A 20,142-nucleotide genomic window follows, 5' to 3' on the forward strand; every position below is an offset into this window, starting at 1 on the left:
GTAGATGTATGATTGAGTTTGAAAACACTGTGTATTAGAAACTGCTACTTCTAACTTATTGTAGTACTATTTTCCCTTTGCAAAGCTATTTGTCCCTCTGAAAAATGCCTTGCATCATCAGGTAATATGTATCTTTCTAATCTTCAACAAAACAAAATTTAGGTTTCATAAAAGCCTTAACTGTTAACGTTAACGTTAACCTTAACCTTAATACCGCTATACTGTTACCGATAATATATCGTTAATAATACCGTTAATTAACCGTTAATGTTAACCTTAACGTTAACCTTCTCCTTAAACCGTTGGGCTTGGCAAAGTAGTTCTTGGGGTTTGGATTTTAAGCTGAATTTATAATTTTAATTAGTGGTGGGGCTGATTTTCTTAGAATCTCTAAGCCTCATAAGTAGAGAAGATGTGGTTGTATGATACTAAGGATTCTCCCGGGTCCCTTATTAGGGGTTTGGATCCATATCTCAAAGTTTTATTGACCTAACACAAAATTTTTCAAATTCATAAAAACTCAACGTCTTGAATGGAAGGAAAAGGGTGGAGCTTGGGGGTATTTGTCCCTCTGGAAAATACCTCGCATAATCAGGTAATATGTATATTTCTAATCTTCAACAAATCAAAATTCAGGTTTCATAAAAGCCTGCTTCTCCTTAAACTGATGGCCTTGACAAAGCAGTTCTTGGGGTTTGGCTTTTAAGCTGAATTTATAATTTTAATTTGCGGTGGTACTGATTTTCTTAGAATCTCTAAACCTCATAAGTAGAGAAGATGTTTGGATCCATTTTTCAAAGTTTTATTGACATAACACAAAATTTTTGAAATTCATAAAAACACAACGTCTTGAACAGAAGGAAAAGGGTGGAGCTTGGGGGTATAGGTTACTTATAGAACAAAAATCAGATAGAAAAAAAAAATAAATGACATCCTCCATTCTATTCTTTTCAAATATAATAATTACTGCCGTAAAAATTGCGTCACAGTCCCTTGGAAAGTTTGCTGAATTTCTGAGTTTCATGTTATTTCTTAGCTTATTTTTTATCGACACGATGGCGTTAATTGAGGGGGGGGATAGAAGGATTATTAATCTTTTGCAGAATCAATTTCTTATTTAGTATTATGTTAGTATTATTAATCTTAGTATTAGTCTTAATCTTAGTATTATCAGTAATATTAATCTTTCTTATTTAGTATTATTGATCCCATTTATTTTCTCTTCAACCTCAACCCCGTCTAGAAACGAGAGCGAGAAATTTTTTTTACAAGATTGTTGAAACTTCCACCTCGGGGGACCTTTTTGTGGCCGATGGGGAGATTGTAGATATGAATAAAGCCTATAGTACTTTCAGTAGTACCAGATAATCCAAAAATTTCTTTTGCGTTTTAATTTTCTATCCCAATGTCGTTCTTCCCTGCTAAGACCGGTAATAATGCTGTCAGAGTTTTTTTATTCGCACTCATTTAAATGCTAATTTTCTGTGGAATATCTTTGGAAGTATTTTCCCATCTTACAATACAAATTTTGATTTCAAACTGGATAAGTATAAAATATTTTCATTTTTCAAGTCATCAACTCGCCAATAGGCTCGTAAATTAGGTTAAAAAGGGAAATTTTCCTCCACTTTTTGAAAAAAAGCTGCTACTAGGTCGATGGATCTTCAAGCAATATCTCAATCCTTGGTTCTTTGCGCTAAAGGCTTAAAGGTCTTTAAAACTACTTGTCATTCAAATTCAACGGCTTTTATGTTTCAGCAGTCTTTCTCAAAGAAATGTGACCAAAAGTCAAACTTTAGTGAAAAAGAGCGAGGAATTGAGGTGCGGACAGTCTCCTTCATAGACGGAATGATTTCTGTTCGTTTTAAGTTTTAATGATGCTCTTTACTTTTTATCTGAATTTTTTTTTTATTAAATTCCTGACCGTTCTTAAAATTATACCAGGAAACCTCCTTCTCTTCCCCTGTCCAGTGTGAAGTATCCCGTGGAAAGTTTCCCGCGAAAACTTTCCTCTCTGCAGTAAATACCTCCCAAAACTGTCCGTTTATTGCCCAATAACAAATACTTTATGTGAAAAATAGGCAAGTTGCGTAGCTTACAACCCTTCCCAGGGGACTATGGGGGTCATGCCATCCCCAAAGGCATAGGTATTGAACTTCTTAACTATGCTGAATAAAAAATTCTGGATATATAAAAATCCTGATCTGGTGTCTTTGGGAAAAGGGGATATGGGAGGGGGCTGTTGCCCTTGTCCTCCAATCTTTTTGGACAGTGAAAAAGGGTACTAGAACCATTGACTTAAGTTTGAGTGAGCCCTAGCCCCGCAACCTTCTAAGACCATTGGTTCGAAATGATCCCCCCCTAAGAAATAAAAAACAAATAAACAAGCTTTCGTTATCCTTCTTCTAGCACAGATTACAACATTCCTCATAGCCTGAATCTGATAGTGCGATTTTCATTAAGATTGCTTTACTTTTGAGGATGTTTCCCCACTTTTTTGAAAATTAGGCAAATTTTGTCAGACTCATATTTTGATGGATAGCATTAAACTTAATGAATTTCATGTATTTGGTTTCTGCATATAAAGCTAATTCTTTTCATGTATCTATTTTTATCAAAATTACTTTTTTTAGAATTTCGATTAACAATGGGCCAAGTCTTACTTATAATTTGCTACCTCAATAATTTAGATAGGAGTCTACTAAAATTCAAGAACACTATTGTGAATTCCCAAATAAGGAAGCCTCCCCAAATGTCTAGGAAGTTTATTGACTGACAAATGCAACGTAGAAACAATAGGGAAAGTTTTTTCAAGACAATGGAAATTATTTATGTAGATATTTCGGCCCTATGTCCAAGGGCCGTCTTCAGCACAATACAATACTATATATATATATAAAAGAACTTACATCAAATTGTGAGAATTAAAACTGAATATAAAAACACTTATTAAAACAATTTTTTTTTAGAAATATAGCCCTAGCATCCTTACTTCAGCGAAGTTCAACCAGGACTGGCGAAAAGAATGAAATGAAGAAATATAAACTCATTCAAACTAAAGAGAATAAAATGATTAGATGCAATTTCTTAAAGCTAATCTTGCTTGTTTAGCAGCCTGTCTCAAAGGCCTTTTCGTAGTTGGTTCAGTACTATTATAAATTGGTTTAGTAAAATATTTTGTTAGATCATTTTTAATTAAATTTGAGTATAAAGAATTTAGTGAGTATTCCCCTAAGTCCCTGTTCAAAGAGATATTTTTATTTATTTTGAGATTAATTTCTATTGATTCTCGAACCACCTGTTTTATTCCCAAATCATTACTAATAAGTGAAGAGTTTTCAAAAAGTATCATGTGGGATGGATTATTAAATATATGCCAACCTAGAGCAGAATCAAAGGAATTGTTGGAACCATTTGAAATTAAGGCCTTGTCTATGGCGTTTTTATGCTGTTGTAACCTTTTGTCTAGATTCTGATGGGTCCTGCCGACATAGTATTTTCCGCAATCACATGGTATTTGATAGACCCCTCTTTGGCGAGTAACTGGGGTCTTATCTTTACCCGAATTTAAGAAATTGATGATTTTAAAATTATTAGTAAAAACTACGTACAGATTATTTTTTGTGCAAATATTTTTTAATTTTGTTGTAATCTTTGGGATATACGGAAGATAGACAATATTTGAGGGCTTATCAATAGCCTCACATTGTGAAGTATCTTCTTCGATTTTACAAGAATGTCTTTTTATTCTACGGCTAATTATTTTATTTACAAAAGGAATGGGGTATCCATTACCAAAAAGAATATCTCTGATAAAATTTATTTCTGCATTTATATATGAATGGGAGCAAATATTTAGGGCACGATCAATGAGGGAAATTACAACTGCTCTTTTAACTTGTGGGGGGTGATTTGAATTAAAGTGAAGATATCTATTGTTTTGTGTTGGCTTTCGATATATAGTAAAATCCAGTTCATCAGCATTACGAATAATTAATACATCTAAAAACGGTAGTTTATTTTCAATTTCAACTTCAAGGGTGAACTGCAAATTTCGGTCATAAGTGTTAAGATGATCTAAGAAGCCCCGAAGTTCAGCTTCCCCATAATTCCAAAGTGAAATTACGTCATCCATATAACGACCCCAATAGACATGTTTTAGAAAATAAGAATTCAATGCCCAATTCTCAAGATTCTCTACGTAAATATTTGCTAGTAGCCCGGATAAAGGTGCCCCCATGGGTAATCCATTTTTTTGCTGATAAAAAGAATCACGAAATTGAAAATACATAGAAAACTTATTACAAATTTTAACAAGAGTCATTAAAACTTCACAATCAATTCCTGTCGCTGAAGTCTCGATCAAGTGGTAATTTTCTTCTATTTTGTTTTTTAATAATTCCTCTGAAATAGTTACATCTATATTTGTATACATGGAAACAATGTCGAAACTACTAACTATTGTGTTTTCTGAAATACTTATGTTGCTAAGTTTTTTAATCAAATCTGCCGAGTTATGAATATAGGAATTTTGAGAATACAATAAAGGTTTGAAAGCTGCACAAAGCCATTTTCCAATATTGGCAGCGGGAGCTTTAGTACAAGCTACAATAGGTCTTAAGGGAATACCCTGTTTGTGTATTTTTGGTAAACCGTAGAGTTTAGGACAGAAACTACCACGGGGAGAAAATTTATTGTATAGTTGTGGGGTGATTTTACCATTTTGTTTTAGCTGCTTTAATTCATTTATAATATTATTAGTGAACTGATCAGTAGGATCATGAGTTATTGTTTGATATGTAATTGTGTCATTTAAATGCGAAAAAATTTTGTTGTCATAGTCTGTTGTATTCATGACAACAAGTGAATTGCTTTTGTCTGCTTTAGTTATTATAATAGAAGGATCTTTTCGGAGATTAGATAGTATTTTTATGTCATGCAAATTTTCCGGTGTGGAATTAGTAGGAGGCTTAAACTTTTTTTGGCTATTATAGAGGATATTTATTAGACCAGATCTAACTTCATCCGGGTTAGAAACAGAAGGATAGTGTTTATGCAAAGCGGACTCTAGAGAGGAAACTATATCTGCCACAGGAACCTGTTTCGGTAGAAAAGAAAATTTTGGACCTTTTTCTAGTGTTTCGATTTCCTGGGGTTCCAATGTTTTAGAAGAGAGGTTAACGATAGCAGGCCCAGGAGTGAATCTTGGAGAATAAATACGGTTTCTCATCGAAGATTCATTTCGTAAGCCCTCTAATTTTTTATAGAGGCGTTCCTTGGACAAGCGAAAATCGTGGCTAAACAAATTCCTTTCTAATCTAACAACTTGAGCAAAATCAACGGTGGACAGGTTTTCCAGCAAAAAAGTTTCCAACGATTTTCTTTCTGAAGAAATAATATGTCGTTTCTGTTTTTTGTCCTTAATAATGTGGACTAGGGTTTTTAACTGTAGTGTATGGGCAAATTGCGCTTCTTTTCGGGTATTTAAATGTAATTTATATCTTAAAGATTTGGGAATAAGGTTTTCCTTTCTACAGGATTCTAAAAATTTTTGTTGATTGATAATATTAGCATGTTTTTTACCTAGACTAATAAAATAAAAGATATCATAGGTCAACTGCTCCCCATAAGCTAGACGAAAATAGCGACGAAGACCACACTGCCTTTCCATAACAAATATTCCATAACAATATTCCATAACAATATTGGAAAATGGCTTTGTGCAGCTTTCAAACCTTTCCATTACGCATCTATTTCCCAGCCTGACCCTGACAGGGTATTTCTTTTTTTTTTTTATCTTACATTGGATTTCTTCTATTCTTTACTTTCATATTTGCTTGTAGTTTTTTAAGTCGCTTAATCTCTGTTTCTGTGGTCCTTATTTACACTCTTTGTCTCTAAGTATTTTCCAGGAACCATATTTTTATCCCTTTAGTGTAGACTGGAGCTTCCTCTTAAATCGAGGATCTTATTCATCTAAAATTTATTAAGACCCCAAAACACAGCAGGAAACTTCCCAAAATTTTGGCGCTCTAGTGTTAGAAACCACACTGATAAGAGATTGCTGGGAAATTACAAATATTAAAAATTAAAAATTACAAATATGGTTACGTTGGTATGTTACAAATTGGTATGTTACAAATTACAAATATGGTTACATTGGTTACATTACATTACATGGTTACAAATATGGCTATATTGGTATGTTACAAATATGGTTACAAATCGGTATGTTACAAATTACAAATATGGTTACATTGGATACATTACATTACATGGTTACAAATATGGTTACATTGGATACATTACATTACATGGTTACAAATATATTACTTTGTACATGTAAACCACCTAAAATTAAATTTGGAGTATATTTCACAGACCTTACCCTAGACCTTAGATCCCACCCCCCTGAGCCAGAAGTTGTACAGAGAGCATTTATAGGGAGGATTTCAGTAGTAAGGGTTTTTTCGGGGATACTTGGAAGCCCAAAGCCGCAACCCTCCTCATTTGCAGACTTGGTGCCACATGAAAAAGACTTAATTAATATGCGTAGGTGTGTATCACCTTGCATGAATTAAAAAATTTTTCTTAAACTGTTTTCTAATTTTTAGCTAAATTTTTTCCAAAAAGAGAATATTTTAGATCTAGAAAAATTCGAGGGCTAGCAATGGCTTAATGACCATCTCCAATGACCGCCTCTTTCTCTTTGTTTTGCCATGAATTTGGATTTCATTTGGACTATTTTAAGATTAGTTTTGCTTTTTTGATTGAATTCTGTCATGGTGTTTTTCTGTTATACATATAACAATTATCAGAAAAGTTCCGAAAAGTAAGACCTCTCATTGTGCAAATAACATGCAATTATTCTCTTTCTTAATTCTGAATTAAATAAAAAAAACAAGTTTTTTTAACTGAAAGTAAGGAGCGACATTAAACTTAAAACGAACAGAAATTACTTCGTATATGAAAGGGGCTGGTTCCTCATCAAATCCCCGCTCTTTACGTTAAAGTTTGACTCTTTCTCTCAACACTTCTTTTTAGAACAGTAAAAAACTTCAGCGTAAAGATTGGGGCGTTGATGAAGAAGCAACCCCTTTCATATACGAAGTAATTTCTGTTCGCTTAAGTTTTAATGTCGCTCCTTACTTTCAGTTAAAAAAACTTTTTTTTTTTTATTTAATTTCTGAACGTTTTTGAATCAATGCATGTTTTGATTTTGGCTCTCCGCAGAGGAATAATCAAAACGAAATTTGCATATTTATTTTTTTGGCTAAATGGATTTCTCATAGTTTTGATCGAATGATTCTGAGAAAAAAGGAGCGGGGAGGAAGCCTAGTTGCCCTCCGATTTTTTGGTTACTTATAAAGCCAACTAGAACTTTTAATTTTTTACGAGTGTTTTATTAGTAAAAGATATAAGTAACTTATAAATTAGCTTACTTAACGAACTTTTGTATCCTCATGTTTTTATTACATATATGAAGGGGTTCAGCCCCTCGTCAGTACCTCGTTCTTTACACTAAAGCTTAAATTTTGTCCCAATTCATTAAGAATGACCCCTGAATCACAAAAGCCGTAGAATAAATAGTTGAAATTACTAAAAATACTTTTGCATAAAGAGCGAGGTATTAGGATGAGGTGAGCCCCTCATATGCGTAATAATTTCTGTTCGTTTTAAGTTTTAATGCTGCTCCTTTCTTCCAGTTGAAAAAACTTTTTCATATTTATTTTTTCATTGTTTTTTTTTAATAATGCTAGAAAATCCTGCACTCCCTTCATGGAAATTTTCTTCCCCCATGACAAATTCCTCGATAGAAAGTTCCCCCAACATATCCCCCCTTCTCAACCCCTCCCGCCAACCAAAAAATCCCCCTGAAAACGTCTGTACATTGCCCAATAACCATTACCATATGTAAGCACTGGTCAAAGTTTGTAACTTGTAGCCCCTCCTACGGGGACTCTGGGGGAATAAGTCGTCCCCAAAGACATAGTTATAAGGTTTTTCGACTATGCTGAATAAAATGGCTATCTCAGAATTTTGATCTGTTGACTTTGGGAAAATAATTAGCGTGGGAGGGGGCCTAGGTGCCCTCCAATTTTTTGGTCACTTAAAAAGGGCACTAGAACTTTTTATTTCCGTTCGAATGAGCCCTCTTGCAACATTCTAGGACCACTTGATCTGCCTTCTGGCAAAAAACACAAAATTCCACGTTTTTGTAGATAGGAGCTTGAAACTTCTACAATAGGGTTCTCTGATACGTTGAATCTGATGAATCTGGATCTGATGATTAAGATTCTATGACTTTTACGGGGCGTTTCCCCCTATATTCTAAAATAAGGCAAATTTTCTCAGGCTCATAACTTTTGACGCGTAAGACTAAACTTGATGAGGCTTGTATATTTAAAATTAGCATTAAAATGCGATTCTTTTGATGTAGCTATTGGTATCAAAATTCCATTTTTTAGAGTTTTGGTTACTATTGAGCCGGGTCGTTCCTTACTACAGTTCGTTACCACGAACTGTTTGATCCTAGAGTGTTTATTTTTCTAACTTACATCCCAAATAGGGAAGTGTCCCCAGATGTCTGGGAAGTTGTTGACTGGTTCCTGTTTTAAGTTGAATTTGAAATTAGACTTAATTTAGGATCGAATTTTTGGATGATACTTTTTCTATTGTCGAAATTACAAAAAAGAGTTTTATTAGGGATTTTTTTTAACTTTGTAAATCACACGGTTTGCAATTAATAATGTATTTACTAAAGTTTTTTTTATTTTCTTATTTAAGAATTAAATAATTAATTCAATACGCAATAGATAAGACGTAATTTACATAAAATACAAATCATCAAAACGAATTTACGTCAAGTTGAATAACCCCTTATTAAACGTTGACTAGAAATTTTTCTCGTGACTTAAGACTTATTTTCGCATCTATTTCCTAGCCTAAACCTGACAGGGTATTTCTTTTTTTTCTCTTTTGTCTCACATTGGATTTCTTTTTTTTTTCTTTACTTTCGTGTTTGCTTGTAGTTTTCAAGTGGCATAATCTCTGTTTCTGTGTTCCTTATTTATACTATTTTTCTGTAAGAGTTTTCCAGGAACCGCATTTTTATCTATTTAGTGTAGACTGGAGCCTCCTGTTAAATCGAGGATCGTATTCATCTAAAATTTAGTAAGATTACAAAATGCTCAAAAATTTTTCAACAGTGCCCAACCCATTGAATTAGCCAGTACTTCCCCGTAAAGTTCCCAGATTCCCCGAATTTCCACAGAAAATAATTGAATTCTTCGAGACATCCTCAAAAATTGATATTCATAAATACACTGACATTAATACAAAATACAAATCTTCAGTTTTGTTAAAATTAATTTTGGGGGCAATTTCCGAAACCTAATATCATCTTGATTATTTCAATAGAAACTTCTAAAACAAAATAAAGGTTCAGATACGATAGTCGTGATGACGTATATGGGCTATTTGTACTTTTGCTAAATGGGACCAAGGTCCTCAAGACTTATTTAAGGATCTGTTTCCCAGCCTGACTCTGACAGGGTAATAGTCTCTTAGTCTTGGATTTGTGACTTTCAAGTAGTCTTTTTTGTTACTTTTTTTTCTAGAAATTACCCTGTGATATTTATTGGCTCGCATTCGAAGGAGTTTTCTGCCATTAATGGCCTTACGGGAGAGAAGCTATGGACTACAAATCTTGGTGGAAGAATTGAATCTTCGGCGGCAATATCAAAATGCGGAAAGATTATTTATATAGGTAACTCTTTTTAATAATAGTAATTATAAGTTTACTTCTGCCAGCAAACCTACAAAACAAATGTAGATCAAAAAGGGAATACAAGAAAAAAGATCATACTTTTGACAAATTTGAAATATCCCATCATTATACGAACTTTTTAAAGGACAACCGAGTTCGTGGAGACTAATACAAAATATTTAAAACACCATGGACAGTGAAAATAAGTGGCAGTCAGTGAAAGCTTACACAACAGTATATATTTTGAAAAATCGTGAATCTAATATGCAAACAGTTCATGATAAACGAACTGTAAGTAAGGGGTGATTCGACCCAATAGTAACCTAAACTCTAAAAAGGGAATTTTGATACCATTAGATGCGTGAAAAGGATTGGATTTTTATGCTGGTTCCAAAAATACAAATTTGATTTAGTTTAATGTCACCCATCAAGAGCTACGAGTCAAAAAATTTGCCTGGTTTTCGAAAAAGAGTGGAAATAGTCCCAAAAAATCATCTGATCTTAATGAAAATCACACTGTCAGATTGAGCAAATCAGAAAACCCTACAGCAGAGGTTTCAAGCTCCTATGTACAAAAATGTTCTGTTTGTGTGTGTGTTTTGTTTGTTTGTTTTTTTCAGGAGTAACTGCATGGAAAAATGGTCCTAGAAGACTGGGAATTTGTTTTCAAAAATCCTACTGTTAACAAGTCGGTCACACTAAAGCATGTTGATACTGATAGGCTACTACAACTACTTCTAACTCACTGCAGCACTAAGTCGCCTGAGGCCAACACAGCTACGCACGCTCTTCCTCCAACCTAATCTATTCATGGCGTCCCTCTTTACACCCTCCCAGGAAGTTCCCATTTCCTTTAAATCTTTATTTATGACATCCTCCCAACCCAGACGAGGACGACCTGCTTTCCGTGTACCCCCAGACGGTTGGCCAAAAAGGACAATCTTCGGCAACCTGCCATCCTTCATGTAGGCTGGTAGACAGAAATATTAATTTAGTACAAAATATTGCTATAGAAGTACCAGTGACAACTAGTGGTTCATAGAAAATAAATATGCCAGTTTTAGGCTAAAATATTAATTTAACGCAAAAACATTGGTAGTATTAAGCTAATGTACTAAATTAACCATCATCATTGCGCAATGTTATCCAGTGTACTGATGACAGCTTTTCCTTTTCCCTTTCCTTCATTGCTCTCTTTTTATTTTTCATTTACAAACCAGGGCTGTTGATTTTGATACTCGAGTTATTGTTGAATGTTTGGTACTAGTCCAATCGAAATTTGAAAAGAAACTAAGTTCAAGGTCGTACAAAAGCTCTGTTAGGTTTAAGGAGAAGGAAGTTACAACTAAGAAAAAAATCTAGACAGTCGTATAACTAAAAAATTTCTTTTGTGAAATTTTTATTTTGGATGGTATCAACATCCTCCCTCCCAACTTCTGTGTAGTCTTAGACTTGGGTTTAATTCTAGTCTTGATTAGACTAGCAAAAAAATAATATCGGATCTTTACCTATTAAGAAAGGCAGGAAGTGGGTGTGATTTGAAATTAAGTTGACTTTGAAAAATACCTATTTCTGTTTATAAATAAAGAACCGCTCGAAAAAAGTCGTTAAGTCAAAGGCAAACCATAAGGGTGGCATTTTCTTTTTCTGGTTTGAAATATATTTCAAAGCAATAAAAGAAAGACAATTTGTTTGCTTTTGATAGGAATAACTTTTTCAAAACTCAAGCAGGGCTGTACCCAGGATTTTAATTCAGGATGGGATGGGGTTTGACTGTGAAAAAGTCTGTTAACCAACGTATAACCGAATAAGTACTACTATACGCAGTTTTTCTTTTGCCTGCGAGGAGGGACCTAGAATCCACCCCCCTCCACCCCCTGTGTATTGCCCTAGATTTGATTTTTCCCAAATCTTGATTTTACTAGTTGAAAAACCGGTCCTTCATAATTTTTGAAAATATGGCAAGCAAAAAAGCTTTTGGGACTTAAGTTTAAAAGAATATTTTCCATGGATGTTTCCGTTGTGTTTTATCTTCTATAAGTATTTAAAATCTTTTATATAAAGTAAGTTCATGGGGGAAGAGCGAAACAATAAATGTAATTAGCATTTCCCTAAAAAGTTTTCAAGGACCAAATGTTTCATATTCCAATGTCTGACGCTCAAGATAAACAAGTTTTCTCTTTTATAAAATTGACCCTTTTGGGAAATAACCCTATTCATGAACAAAACTTTTTAAAGGCAATAAAAGTATCATTTTAAAAGTACAAGCAAAGAAATGTGAGATTTTAAAAGTTTCTACGGCTCTAGCAATATATTGGCCATGCCAATTCAAAGGGCTTTGAGCTACACAATAAAAATCCCACGAGAGGGTAAAAAAAGTTGAAACGTGTGGTTGCCTCAATGGTCTGAATATTTGCAACGGCCAAAATTCCTGGAACAAAAGTTTGAGCCTAAATTTTTGTAGGAAATTCGAAAGAGTTAGGCAATCAAGGAGAAACTAGTATAAATGTTCATAAATAAAAGGATGTCAAAGTTGTTTTGTTTGACCCTCTGAAATTATCCAAGAATTTGTGTATATATATATAAGGAAAAGAGTAGAGCCCAGGGTGCTAATTTAAAGAGTCCCAGCCTTCACCGCATGGCTATGAGGCACACATTTTATAATACAGTTTTTATCGTAAAATAATTGTATTTACAGTAATAATACTTACAATATACTTATAATGTGAAGTTATAAGAAGGGATTTTAAGGAAATTATGACGCCATGGGAGGGAGTCAAGGGTGAAGCTTAGAGCAGGTAATGTGGAGGAAGATTTTGCGCAGTTTTGCTTGTGTCAGTTGGCTCTCTGTTGCAATGAGTTGTCTACAATAGGAGTGGGGGCTATAAAATATAGCCCCCTTTTTGCAATATATTTTCATCCTGTAGTTTTAGTTTTTAAGTACAAACTCATTATAGAATAAATCTTGATTAGAAGTCGGTGACCTTCTATTTAATGGCCAAGATTTTGCATCTTTGTCTGAGGAAATGCTTCCGAGGCTTGTTTTTGTCGTCTTTAAATTACCATTTTATCTCCATGAAAACGTCCTTTGCATAGATTCAGTTTGAATTTAAGTTTATCTCGGGTGTAGTCCATGCTTTTTGTTGGGCTGTAAAAAGGAACTATAAAGAAATAACGTGACTTTTAGATATTTTCTTAGTTGTGTTTCAAAGCTAGACGAAGAAGCTTGAATCCTTGTAAATGTCTTTGATAAAGGACTGATGTTTAAGCTATTAAGGATAAAAACAAGAAATATAGATATAAATTGTTGCTCTAAAGGTGTCTGTAGAAGCTGGGGAGGGAACGAGAATCCTTCCAGGAACTGTGTGAAAACTCCCGAAGAAAATTCCGGGGAAATATCCTAAAACACTAGAAAAAAAAATCTTTAGGCCTAAATAGTCATTAAAATTTGCACTTTGAAATTCTTGTTAACTAACTATTTAAATGAATGATCTTAAACTCTTTGAATCATTTTATGCTCCAAAATTATCTGTAAGAAAAAATAAATTCATCCCCTAAAACGAAAATCATTGAATAATTTAAAGCCAGAGAAAATCAGTAATTTTAAAATCTTTATAAAATGAAAATTCTAATCAGACTCGGCAATTGGTGCCTTCGTCCAGAGCTTTTTTAAAAGTTTTGTTAGAGCGCCCTTCTCATATTCAAGCTCTGTGTGAGATACGGACCATAGAAGCTTGTTTTTGCTCTATTGTTCTTTAACATTGACAGGACCAGGCATAGAGGATTCAGACGCAGAATATAAAATTATGTATCTTCTCCCATTTTTTTTTGTAATATTGGGGAAGGGTCGTTAAACACGAAAAAATGACACTTTAACACAAAAATTTTCTGAGGATTAGCTCCCACAATAACCTAAACCCCAACGCTGGCGTGCATAATCGGTAGAAGGTATTTGCTTGTAATGTGAAGTCAAAAGCTTTACATAGCTTCAGCCAAAAATGTCGCTCAGCAATTGTTCAAATAAAGCCTGAACCTACTTGTTATTGCCGTCCGTTTGATACGATTGCTATTGAAGGAAATTCTAATCCCTGAGAAGGTAGACTTCTCCTGGGTGGAGGAGATCCTTAAAGCAAAAAGATCACTCTTTTAGGTAAAGCCTTTTTTTTGGGGGGGGGGTCATTTTTCTGACAAATAATGATTTCTAGAGCATAATAACTTCCTTATTTTTACTTTTAAACATGCAAATTGAAATTGATTATGTGGTTAAAGACGTATGAAGTGGTATGGTCAGGTCTAAATCCCCCCCCGCCCCTTTTCGTTTTCCATGGAATTTCAATATCTCAAGAGAAATCTTAAAAAAAAAACACTTGCACACATATTTATGAGAGCTTGAATCTTATTTTTGAACTTCTACGCTCAATGAGCTGGGAATAAAGGGAATATCTTACACATTACCTGCTGTTGCATGTACTATGGAATTCTCTAGGCCTAAGTTGTTTATAATTAGCTGCATTTTCCATTTTTACATTTCATCGGGTACTAAATTAAAAATTGATCTTCTTGCTGCGTTGGTAGTATAAATGTATTTTATTTTTGTACAAAATTGAAACAAAAATTATAAAAAAAAAAGATTATTGACTGACTGGCTGATATTTGTGATAATTTGTCGGGAGGCTGATATCTGTGAGATAATTTAGAAATCGATAGTGTAATATTGCAAATAATTGCTTTTGTCACTGTTAGTTATTATGATCTGTCCGAGAGCTTAGAGTAACTTATTGTAACATGTACGAATAGAATGGAGTTCCATGAGTTTCTCCTTGTAATTACGGTACTTGCCTCAAAGCCCTTTCGTTCCGGACTTTTCTCGTCTAGGAGGTACTTACAAATAGATGTTAAGCGTCAAGCATTAATTTTTGTTGGTGTTACTAATCCCTGGGGTTTTAAGTATAAATGATCACGGGCTCTCTGATAAATAGATCTTGTTTTATCGCCCTTTCTTTAGTTGAAAAGTTAGGGTAGCGGTTCTCGACCTGTGGCGTCGAGAACTCATTTGTGACGCGCGCACCCACGGAGGTTCCTTCCGGACGATACACGAGCTTTGTTTTGCGGAAATTTTTCTGTTTTCGACAACGAAGTGAATTTACAGTCAAATTTTGATTCTGTATGTTGATATCATTTGTGTGATTATAATTTTAAAACTAAAAGTAAGCAAGCCGTTATTATTTAATAGGCTAGTGTGCAGTGCAGCAACCAGACTCCATAGCTTGGAATAACTGCTCATTGCTTATTAAATTCGTATAAACAATTATGGAAGTAAATAAGCAATTTTAATTGTACACTGTCAAATAATTAGTAACTTTAAACTGAAACTTTTGTTTCGTGTGAAGTCTTGTTCGCAATGTGATTTATCTAATACATGAATTTAGCTATCACCAATATTTGGCTATTGTCAACATTTTAGCTAGTCCCAGTCCCATTCAAAATAAATCTAGCTAACTATCAAAGATGGCTAGAACCAGCTCCAAGGTTCAATTTAATTAGATCATTTTTCTTAGAATTGGCTAGGAGCGGTCAATCATTGTCAATTGTTAGCTGTGTAGAAAAAACAACTTTATAGGAATTTAAACATATATTTATCTCTAAGAACTAAAAGTAGGCAATTTTGAATTGGCAATTTTGGCAATTTTGATGTCTTATTTTGAATAGATCTGACAATAGCTAAATTTTGGCGTTCGCACAGTCCCATTGTGAACGAGCTTTATGGAAATTAAATAAAAAAAAAAACAAGTTTTTTTTAATGAAAGTAAGGAGCAACATTAAAACTTAAAACGAACAGAAATTACTCCGTATATGAAAGGGGCTTTTCCTCCTCAACGCCTCGCTCTTTACGCTAAAGTTTGACTCTTTCTCTTAACTCTATTTTTAAAACAGTAAGAAACTTTAGCGTAAAGAGCGGGGCGTTGAGGAGAAAAAGCCCCTTTCATATACGGAGTAATTTCTGTTCGTTTTAAGTTTTAATGTTGCTCCTTACTTTCATTTAAAAAAACTTGTTTTTTTTATTTAATTTCTGGACGTTTTTGAATTAATGCATGTTTTGATCTTGGCTCTCCGCACATAAATGATTAAAAAGAAATTTGCATATTAATTAATTGCAATTAATCGGAAGATTTTGAGAAAAAAGGAGCGAGGGAGGAGGCCTAGTTGCCCTCCAATTTTTTGATTACTTAAAAAAGCAACTACAACTTTTAATTTTTTACAAACGTTTTCACTGGCAAAAAATATACGTAACTTACGAATTAATTTACGTAACGAACTTCTATATTCGTAGTTTTTATTGCGTGTATGAGGGGGTTCAACCCTCGTCGATACCTCGCTCTTTACCCTAAAGCTTAAATTTTGTACCAATTCCTTAAGAATGAGCTCTGAATCACAAAGGCCATAGAATAAATAGTTGAAATTACTAAAAATACTTTAGCGTAAAGAGTGAGGTATAACGAGGAGGTAAGCCCCTCATATGCGTAATAATTTTTGTTCGTTTTAAGTTTTAATGCTGCTCCTTACTTTCAGTAGGAAAAACTTTTCATGTTTATTTTTTCATTGTTTTTTCAAATAATGCTAGAAAATCATGCGCCCCCTTCATTGAAATTCTCCTCCCCAATGACAAGTTTCTTCATGGAAATATCCTCCCACGTAACCCCTCCCCCTCAAATCTTCCCCTAAACAAAAAAAATTCCCCCTGAAGACGTCTGTACACTTCCCAGTAACCATTACTGTATGTAAACACAGGTCAAAGTTTGTAACTTGCAGCCCCTCCTACGGGGACTGCGGAGGAGTAAGTCGTCCCTAAAGACAGGATTATTAGGTTTTTCAACTATGGTGAGATTTTTCAACTATGTGTGGGAGGGGGCCTAGGTGCCCTCCAATTTTTTTGGTCACTTAAAAAGGGCACTAGAACTTTTAATTTCCGTTAGAATGAGCCCTCTCGCGACATTATAGGACCACTTAGTCGATACGATCACCCCTGGGGAAAAAACAAATAAACACGCATCCGTGATCTGTCTTCTGGCAAAAAATGCGAAATTCCACATTTTTGTAGATAGGAGCTTGAAACTTTTATAATTAGGTTCTCTGATACGCTGAATCTGATGGTGTGATTTTCGTTAAGATTGTATGACTTTTAGGGGGTGTTTCACCCTATTTTCTAAAATGAAGCAAATTTTCTCAGGGTTGTAACTTTTGATGGGTGAAACTGATCTTGATGAAACTTATATATTTAAAATCAGGATTAAAATGTGATTCTTTTGTAATGGTATCAATTGTAATGGTACCAATGTAACTATTGGTATCAAAATTCCATTTTTTAGAGTTTCGTTTACTATTGAGCCGGGTCGCTCCTTACTACAGTTCGTTACCACGAACTGTTTGACTGAGAAACTTAAATATTGATTGAAAACTAAAATGTTTAACTCTATTCCAACGCTTGTTCGAATTCATTATTCGATATAGGAGCTCCGCATTAGGTAAGATGCCTTATGTTGGGAGCCTTCTATATATTTGCTCCGACACTTCAATGAAATATACTATTTGATAAATATGATTGGATTAGCAAAATTTTGTCACTCAATGAGCCCTGCAATATCTTAATTTAGTCCTGTACAAACGATCTTCTCTAAGACTAACTAAAAAAGCTATAATCCATTCTAGCCTCGATCTTTCCCGGTGAAAACCTAACATATTGATGATCATGTTATTGTCAGATGAAAAATTGAGAACCTCAAATCTTGGATTTACGATTCACTCTATCAACTGGATGGACGTCATCAGCTACTGTAAACTATTTGTCTACGCCCACTCGACAAAAAAACTACGCCGTAAATACTTGACTGATTCTGAGCCATGAACTATCTAATAAAACGACAAAACTTCAGATTTCCATCGTTTCTGAAAATTTCCTCGCCAAACATAAACTTAAGTCTTTTTCACTGACGAGACAGATAGTAGATTCATATCTTTCCAGTTTCAGAAGCCTTACTTCTACGCGATGTTCGTTCGATACAAAAGAAATTATTAGAGAATGTCTGTACTGTGCTAGTCACAGTTATACAGTTTGTACGCCGTAAGGACTCGAGAGGAACATTGGATTTTGTAAATAATGACGAAGACCACACGGCCTTTCCATAATACAACAACAAAAGAGAGAATAATGAGGACTTTTTTTTTCCCAAGACAGTGAACCAACAAAACCGTTTTTACCGAAACCAGTTCCAGTTTCAGACTTGGTAGCATCTTTAGAATCCTCTCTCCACAAATGTAGTGCTCTTGTTTCAAACCCGGATACAGTTAGATCTTGTTTAATTAACACTCTTTACAACACCTCATTAAAACTTCCTAATTCTCCCAATAACGCAATGGAAAAATCATATGACACAAATGTTTTGAATAAACTCCGTAAAGATTCCTCAATAATAATCACTAAAGCCGATAAAAGCAACTCCATAGTAATTATGAATAAAACTGATTATGATGGTAAAATTCAGTCACATTTAAATGATACAACCACTTATGTTAAATCAACCCATGACCAGACTGATCAATTTGCTCAAAAAGTAATAAAAGAATTAAAAACTTTGAAAGAAAATGGCAGAATCACTCCACAGTTGTACAATAAATTCCTCCCTCGTGGTGTTTTTTGCTCAAAGTTTTATGGATTACCAAAATTGCACAAACAAGGCATTCCTCTAAGACCCATTGTAGCTAGTACAAAATCACCTGCCTCAAACATTGGAAAATGGTTATGCACTGCATTTAAACCATTGCTTCACTCCCAAAAATCTTATATAAAAAATTCAGTTTATCTTGTAGAAAAATTGAAACAAATAGACATTTCTGAAAATTCCATATTAAGCAGCTTTGACATAGTTTCTATGTATACTAGTATTGATGTTTCAAAACCTGAACAATTATTACAAAATAAACTGGAAAACAATTACCATCTAATCGAAGAGTCAGCAATAGGTCTAGACATTGATGTTCTCATGCATTTGGTTAAATTATGTAACAAATATTCCATGCACTTCCAGTTTCGAGATTCATATTACAACCAGGTAAGGGGCCTTCCTATGGGAGCACCTCTATCAGGCCTACTCGCAAATATTTTCGTCCAAAATCTTGAAAATTGGGCCCTAGATTCGTATTTTCTTAATCATGTGTTTTGGGGACGTTTCATGGATGACATATTTTCAGTTTGGAATTATGGCGAAAGTGAACTTAAAGGTTTTCTAGAACATTTAAATACTTACGATAGAAACCTGCAATTCACTCTAGAGACCGAAAGAGATGGAAAAATACCTTTTTTAGATGTATTGATAATACGCAGTGTGAATAAACTTGATTTTATGGTTTACAGAAAACCTACGCATAATAATAGATACCTTCACTTCAAATCTAACCATCCTCCACAGGTTAAAAGAGGTTAATATTTGTTCAGAGCGGTATGTTAAAAAAGAATTAAATTATATTACAGACATAATTTTTGGCAAAGGGTACCCAATTTCTCTCATAAATACTGTTATTGCTCAAAGATTAAAGATGCATTCTTCTAAAGCCTTAAATCCCACACCAGTAAATGATTCTAATAAACCCACAAGCACGATTTACCTGCCTTATATTCCGAAAATTACTTCAAAACTGAAAAAAGTTTGTTTAAAGAACAATTTACGTGTTGTATTCACAAGCAATTTAAGTATAATGAACCTTGTCAATTCTGGTAAGGATAAAACCCCAATTACTCGTCTACGAGGGGTGTATCAAATACCATGTAGTTGTGGAAATTATTACATTGGTCGAACCCACCAAAATTTAGGAACAAGATTACGGCAACACAAAGAAAGTATTGAAAAAGCGTTAAAATCTAAAAATAACTCAATATCTTTCGATTCAGCTTTAAGTAGTCATATTTTTGAAAATCCAAACCATTATGTTCTATTTGACGAAACAATTCTAATTAGCAATGACCTAGGAATCAAACAAATTGTCCGTGAGGCAATCGAAATCAAACGAAACTTAAATAATAATACATCCCTAAATAGAGACTTGGGTGAATACACACTCAACCCTATGTACACAAAATTAATTATAGAAAATAATCTAATCCAAAATAAAACAAAAATAGGAATGAACAAAAACAAGCCCAATGTCAAAAGAACTATCAGATTAGCTGCAGAGAAGGCAAATATCGCGATAAGAAATCATTTCAATTTTTAATAAATACAGTTAGTGAAATGAATGAACCTTTTTATCTTGTAAAATGTTAGCTTTTATCAGACAGTCTTGGCTGAACTTTTCGTTAAGAAGTAATGATGCCAAGGCTA

General features: G+C 34.0%; 1 pseudogene; it reads left to right on the plus strand.

The window, feature by feature from the left end:
* LOC136043569 (beta-alanine-activating enzyme-like) overlaps nt 1-20,142 on the plus strand; it is a 202,276-nt pseudogene that overhangs the window by 75,868 nt on the left and 106,266 nt on the right.

This window comes from Artemia franciscana, unplaced genomic scaffold (assembly GCF_032884065.1).
Source record: "Artemia franciscana unplaced genomic scaffold, ASM3288406v1 Scaffold_728, whole genome shotgun sequence".
In the NCBI taxonomy this organism is placed as follows: domain Eukaryota; kingdom Metazoa; phylum Arthropoda; class Branchiopoda; order Anostraca; family Artemiidae; genus Artemia; species Artemia franciscana.